We start from the raw sequence: 6,539 nt of genomic DNA on the forward strand, positions 1-6,539 counted from the left end.
GGGGGAGTCTAGGACCAGAGGACACAGACAGAGTGGATGTGGAGAGGATGTTTCCTGTATTGGGGGAGTCTAGGACCAGAGGACACAGATAGACTGGATGTGGAGAGGATGTTTCCTGTAGTGGGGGAGTCTAGGACCAGAGGACACAGATGGAGTGGATGTGGAGATGATGTTTCCTGTAGTGGGGGAGTGTCGGACCAGAGGGCACAGATAGAGTGGATGTGGAGAGGATGTTTCCTGTAGTGGGGGAGTCTAGGACCAGAGGACACAGATAGAGTGGATGTGGAGAGGATGTTTCCTGTAGTGGGGGAGTCTAGGACCAGTGGACACAGATAGAGTGGATGTGGAGAGGATGTTTCCTGTATTCGGGGAGTCTAGGACCAGAGGACACAGATAGAGTGGATGTGGAGAGGATGTTTCCTGTATTCGGGGAGTCTAGGACCAGAGGACACAGACAGAGTGGATGTGGAGAGGATGTTTCCTGTATTGGGGGAGTCTAGGACCAGAGGACACAGATAGAGTGGATGTGGAGAGGATGTTTCCTGCAGTGGGGGAGTCTAGGACCAGAGGACACAGATAGAGTGGATGTGGAGAGGATGTTTCCTGTAGTGGGGGAGTCTAGGACCAGAGGACACAGATAGAGTGGATGTGGGGAGGACGTTTACCTATAGTGGGGGAGTCTAGGACCAGAGGACACAGATAGAGTGGATATGGAGAGGATGTTTCCTGTAGTGTGGGGAGTCTAGGACCAGAGGACACAGATAGAGTGGATGTGGAGAGGATGTTTCCTGCAGTAGGGGAGTCTAGGACCAGAGGACACAGATAGAGTGCATGTGGAGAGGATGTTTCCTGTAGTGGGGAAGTCTAGGACCAGAGGACACAGATAGAGTGGATGTGGAGAGGATATTTCCTGTAGTGGGGGAGTCCAGGACCAGAGGACACAGATAGAGTGGATGTGGAGAGGATGTTTCCTGTAGTGGGGGTAGTCTCGGACCAGAGGACACAGATAGAGTGGATGTGGAGAGGATGTTTCCTGTAGTGGGGGGAGTCTCGGACCAGAGGACACAGATAGAGTGGATGTGGAGAGGATGTTTCCTGTAGTGGGGGAGTCTAGGACCAGAGGACACAGATAGAGTGGATATGGAGAGGATGTTTCCTGTAGTGTGGGGAGTCTAGGACCAGAGGACACAGATAGAGTGGATGTGGAGAGGATGTTTCCTGCAGTAGGGGAGTCTAGGACCAGAGGACACAGATAGAGTGCATGTGGAGAGGATGTTTCCTGTAGTGGGGAAGTCTAGGACCAGAGGACACAGATAGAGTGGATGTGGAGAGGATGTTTCCTGTAGTGGGGGAGTCCAGGACCAGAGGACACAGATAGAGTGGATGTGGAGAGGATGTTTCCTGTAGTGGGGGTAGTCTCGGACCAGAGGACACAGATAGAGTGGATGTGGAGAGGATGTTTCCTGTAGTGGGGGGAGTCTCGGACCAGAGGACACAGATAGAGTGGATGTGGAGAGGATGTTTCCTGTAGTGGGGGAGTCTAGGACCAGAGGACACAGACAGAGTGGATGTGGAGAGGATGTTTCCTGTATTGGGGGAGTCTAGGACCAGAGGACACAGATAGACTGGATGTGGAGAGGATGTTTCCTGTAGTGGGGGAGTCTAGGACCAGAGGACACAGATAGAGTGGATGTGGAGATGATGTTTCCTGTAGTGGGGGAGTGTTGGACCAGAGGGCACAGATAGAGTGGATGTGGAGAGGATGTTTCCTATAGTGGGGGAGTCTAGGACCAGAGGACACAGATAGAGTGGATGTGGAGAGGATGTTTCCTGTAGTGGGGGAGTCTAGGACCAGTGGACACAGATAGAGTGGATGTGGAGAGGATGTTTCCTGTAGTGGGGGAGTCTGGGACCAGAGGACACAGATAGAGTGGATGTGGAGAGGATGTTTCCTGTATTGGGGGAGTCTAGGACCAGAGGACACAGATAGAGTGGATGTGGAGAGGATGTTTCCTGTAGTGGGGGAGTCTAGGACCAGAGGACACAGACAGAGTGGATGTGGAGAGGATGTTTCCTGTATTGGGGGAGTCTAGGACCAGAGGACACAGAAAGAGTAGATGTGGAGAGGATATTTCCTGTAGTGGGGGAGTCTAGGACCAGAGGACACAGATAGAGTGGATGTGGAGAGGATGTTTCCTGTAGTGGGGGAGTCTAGGACCAGAGGACACAGATAGAGTGGATGTGGGGAGGACGTTTACCTATAGTGGGGGAGTCTAGGACCAGAGGACACAGATAGAGTGGATATGGAGAGGATGTTTCCTGTAGTGTGGGGAGTCTAGGACCAGAGGACACAGATAGAGTGGATGTGGAGAGGATGTTTCCTGCAGTAGGGGAGTCTAGGACCAGAGGACACAGATAGAGTGCATGTGGAGAGGATGTTTCCTGTAGTGGGGAAGTCTAGGACCAGAGGACACAGATAGAGTGGATGTGGAGAGGATGTTTCTTGTAGTGGGGGAGTCCAGGACCAGAGGACACAGATAGAGTGGATGTGGAGAGGATGTTTCCTGTAGTGGGGGTAGTCTCGGACCAGAGGACACAGATAGAGTGGCTGTGGAGAGGATGTTTCCTGTATTGGGGGAGTCTAGGACCAGAGGACACAGATAGAGTGGATGTGGAGAGGATGTTTCCTGTAGTGGGGGAGTCTAGGACCAGAGGACACAGACAGAGTGGATGTGGAGAGGATGTTTCCTGTATTGGGGGAGTCTAGGACCAGAGGACACAGATAGAGTGGATGTGGAGAGGATGTTTCCTGTAGTGGGGGAGTCTAGGACCAGAGGACACAGATGGAGTGGATGTGGAGATGATGTTTCCTGTAGTGGGGGAGTGTCGGACCAGAGGGCACAGATAGAGTGGATGTGGAGAGGATGTTTCCTGTAGTGGGGGAGTCTAGGACCAGAGGACACAGATAGAGTGGATGTGGAGAGGATGTTTCCTGTAGTGGGGGAGTCTAGGACCAGTGGACACAGATAGAGTGGATGTGGAGAGGATGTTTCCTGTATTCGGGGAGTCTAGGACCAGAGGACACAGATAGAGTGGATGTGGAGAGGATGTTTCCTGTAGTGGGGGAGTCTAGGACCAGAGGACACAGACAGAGTGGATGTGGAGAGGATGTTTCCTGTATTGGGGGAGTCTAGGACCAGAGGACACAGATAGAGTGGATGTGGAGAGGATGTTTCCTGCAGTGGGGGAGTCTAGGACCAGAGGACACAGATAGAGTGGATGTGGAGAGGATGTTTCCTGTAGTGGGGGAGTCTAGGACCAGAGGACACAGATAGAGTGGATGTGGGGAGGACGTTTACCTATAGTGGGGGAGTCTAGGACCAGAGGACACAGATAGAGTGGATATGGAGAGGATGTTTCCTGTAGTGTGGGGAGTCTAGGACCAGAGGACACAGATAGAGTGGATGTGGAGAGGATGTTTCCTGCAGTAGGGGAGTCTAGGACCAGAGGACACAGATAGAGTGCATGTGGAGAGGATGTTTCCTGTAGTGGGGAAGTCTAGGACCAGAGGACACAGATAGAGTGGATGTGGAGAGGATATTTCCTGTAGTGGGGGAGTCCAGGACCAGAGGACACAGATAGAGTGGATGTGGAGAGGATGTTTCCTGTAGTGGGGGTAGTCTCGGACCAGAGGACACAGATAGAGTGGATGTGGAGAGGATGTTTCCTGTAGTGGGGGGAGTCTCGGACCAGAGGACACAGATAGAGTGGATGTGGAGAGTATGTTTCCTGTAGTGGGGGAGTCTAGGACCAGAGGACACAGATAGAGTGGATATGGAGAGGATGTTTCCTGTAGTGTGGGGAGTCTAGGACCAGAGGACACAGATAGAGTGGATGTGGAGAGGATGTTTCCTGCAGTAGGGGAGTCTAGGACCAGAGGACACAGATAGAGTGCATGTGGAGAGGATGTTTCCTGTAGTGGGGAAGTCTAGGACCAGAGGACACAGATAGAGTGGATGTGGAGAGGATGTTTCCTGTAGTGGGGGAGTCCAGGACCAGAGGACACAGATAGAGTGGATGTGGAGAGGATGTTTCCTGTAGTGGGGGTAGTCTCGGACCAGAGGACACAGATAGAGTGGATGTGGAGAGGATGTTTCCTGTAGTGGGGGGAGTCTCGGACCAGAGGACACAGATAGAGTGGATGTGGAGAGGATGTTTCCTGTAGTGGGGGAGTCTAGGACCAGAGGACACAGATAGAGTGGATGTGGAGAGGATGTTTCCTGCAGTGGAGGAGTCTAGGACCAGAGGACACAGATAGAGTGGATGTGGAGAGGATGTTTCCTGTAGTGGGGGAGTCTAGGACCAGAGGACACAGATAGAGTGGATGTGGGGAGGACGTTTACCTATAGTGGGGGAGTCTAGGACCAGAGGACACAGATAGAGTGGATATGGAGAGGATGTTTCCTGTAGTGTGGGGAGTCTAGGACCAGAGGACACAGATAGAGTGGATGTGGAGAGGATGTTTCCTGCAGTAGGGGAGTCTAAGACCAGAGGACACAGATAGAGTGCATGTGGAGAGGATGTTTCCTGTAGTGGGGGAGTCTAGGACCAGAGGACACAGTTAGAGTGGATGTGGAGAGGATGTTTCCTGTAGTGGGGGAGTCTAGGACCAGAGGATACAGATAGAGTGGATGTGGAGAGGATGTTTCCTGTAGTGGGGGAGTCTAGGACCAGAGGACACAGATAGAGTGGACGTGGAGAGGATGTTTCCTGTAGTGGGAGAGTCTAGGACCAGAGGACACAGAGAGAGTGGATGTGGAGAGGATGTTTCCTATAGTGGGGGAGTCTAGGACCAGAGGACACAGATAAAGTGGATGTGGAGAGGATGTTTCCTGTAGTGGGGGAGTCTAGGACCAGAGGACACAGATAGAGTGGATGTGGAGAGGATGTTTCCTGTATTGGGGGAGTCTCGGACCAGAGGACACAGATAGAGTGGATGTGGAGAGGATGTTTCCTGTAGTGGGGGAGTCTAGGACCAGAGGACACAGACAGAGTGGATGTGGAGAGGATGTTTCCTTTTTTGGGGGAGTCTAGGACCAGAGGACACAGATAGAGTGGATGTGGAGAGGATGTTTCCTGTAGTGGGGGAGTCTAGGACCAGAGGAGACAGATAGAGTGGATGTGGAGAGGATGTTTCCTGTAGTGGGAGAGTCTAGGACCAGAGGACACAGAGAGAGTGGATGTGGAGAGGATGTTTCCTATAGTGGGGGAGTCTAGGACCAGAGGACACAGATAAAGTGGATGTGGAGAGGATGTTTCCTGTAGTGGAGGAGTCTAGGACCAGAGGACACAGATAGAGTGGATGTGGAGAGGATGTTTCCTGTATTGGGGGAGTCTAGGACCAGAGGACACAGATAGAGTGGATGTGGAGAGGATGTTTCCTGTAGTGGGGAAGTTTCGGACCAGAGGACACAGACAGAGTGGATGTGGAGAGGATGTTTCCTGTATTGGGGGAGTCTAGGACCAGAGGACACAGATAGACTGGATGTGGAGAGGATGTTTCCTGTAGTGGGGGAGTCTAGGACCAGAGGACACAGATAGAGTGGATGTGGAGATGATGTTTCCTGTAGTGGGGGAGTGTTGGACCAGAGGGCACAGATAGAGTGGATGTGGAGAGGATGTTTCCTATAGTGGGGGAGTCTAGGACCAGAGGACACAGATAGAGTGGATGTGGAGAGGATGTTTCGTGTAGTGGGGGAGTCTAGGACCAGTGGACACAGATAGAGTGGATGTGGAGAGGATGTTTCCTGTAGTGGGGGAGTCTGGGACCAGAGGACACAGATAGAGTGGATGTGGAGAGGATGTTTCCTGTATTGGGGGAGTCTAGGACCAGAGGACACAGATAGAGTGGATGTGGAGAGGATGTTTCCTGTAGTGGGGGAGTCTAGGACCAGAGGACACAGACAGAGTGGATGTGGAGAGGATGTTTCCTGTATTGGGGGAGTCTAGGACCAGAGGACACAGAAAGAGTAGATGTGGAGAGGATATTTCCTGTAGTGGGGGAGTCTAGGACCAGAGGACACAGATAGAGTGGATGTGGAGAGGATGTTTCCTGTAGTGGGGGAGTCTAGGACCAGAGGACACAGATAGAGTGGATGTGGGGAGGACGTTTACCTATAGTGGGGGAGTCTAGGACCAGAGGACACAGATAGAGTGGATATGGAGAGGATGTTTCCTGTAGTGTGGGGAGTCTAGGACCAGAGGACACAGATAGAGTGGATGTGGAGAGGATGTTTCCTGCAGTAGGGGAGTCTAGGACCAGAGGACACAGATAGAGTGCATGTGGAGAGGATGTTTCCTGTAGTGGGGAAGTCTAGGACCAGAGGACACAGATAGAGTGGATGTGGAGAGGATGTTTCTTGTAGTGGGGGAGTCCAGGACCAGAGGACACAGATAGAGTGGATGTGGAGAGGATGTTTCCTGTAGTGGGGGTAGTCTCGGACCAGAGGACACAGATAGAGTGGCTGTGCAGAGGATGT

The sequence above is a fragment of the Mobula hypostoma genome, unplaced genomic scaffold, assembly GCF_963921235.1.
Source record: "Mobula hypostoma unplaced genomic scaffold, sMobHyp1.1 scaffold_87, whole genome shotgun sequence".
Classification (NCBI taxonomy): Eukaryota; Metazoa; Chordata; class Chondrichthyes; order Myliobatiformes; family Myliobatidae; genus Mobula; species Mobula hypostoma.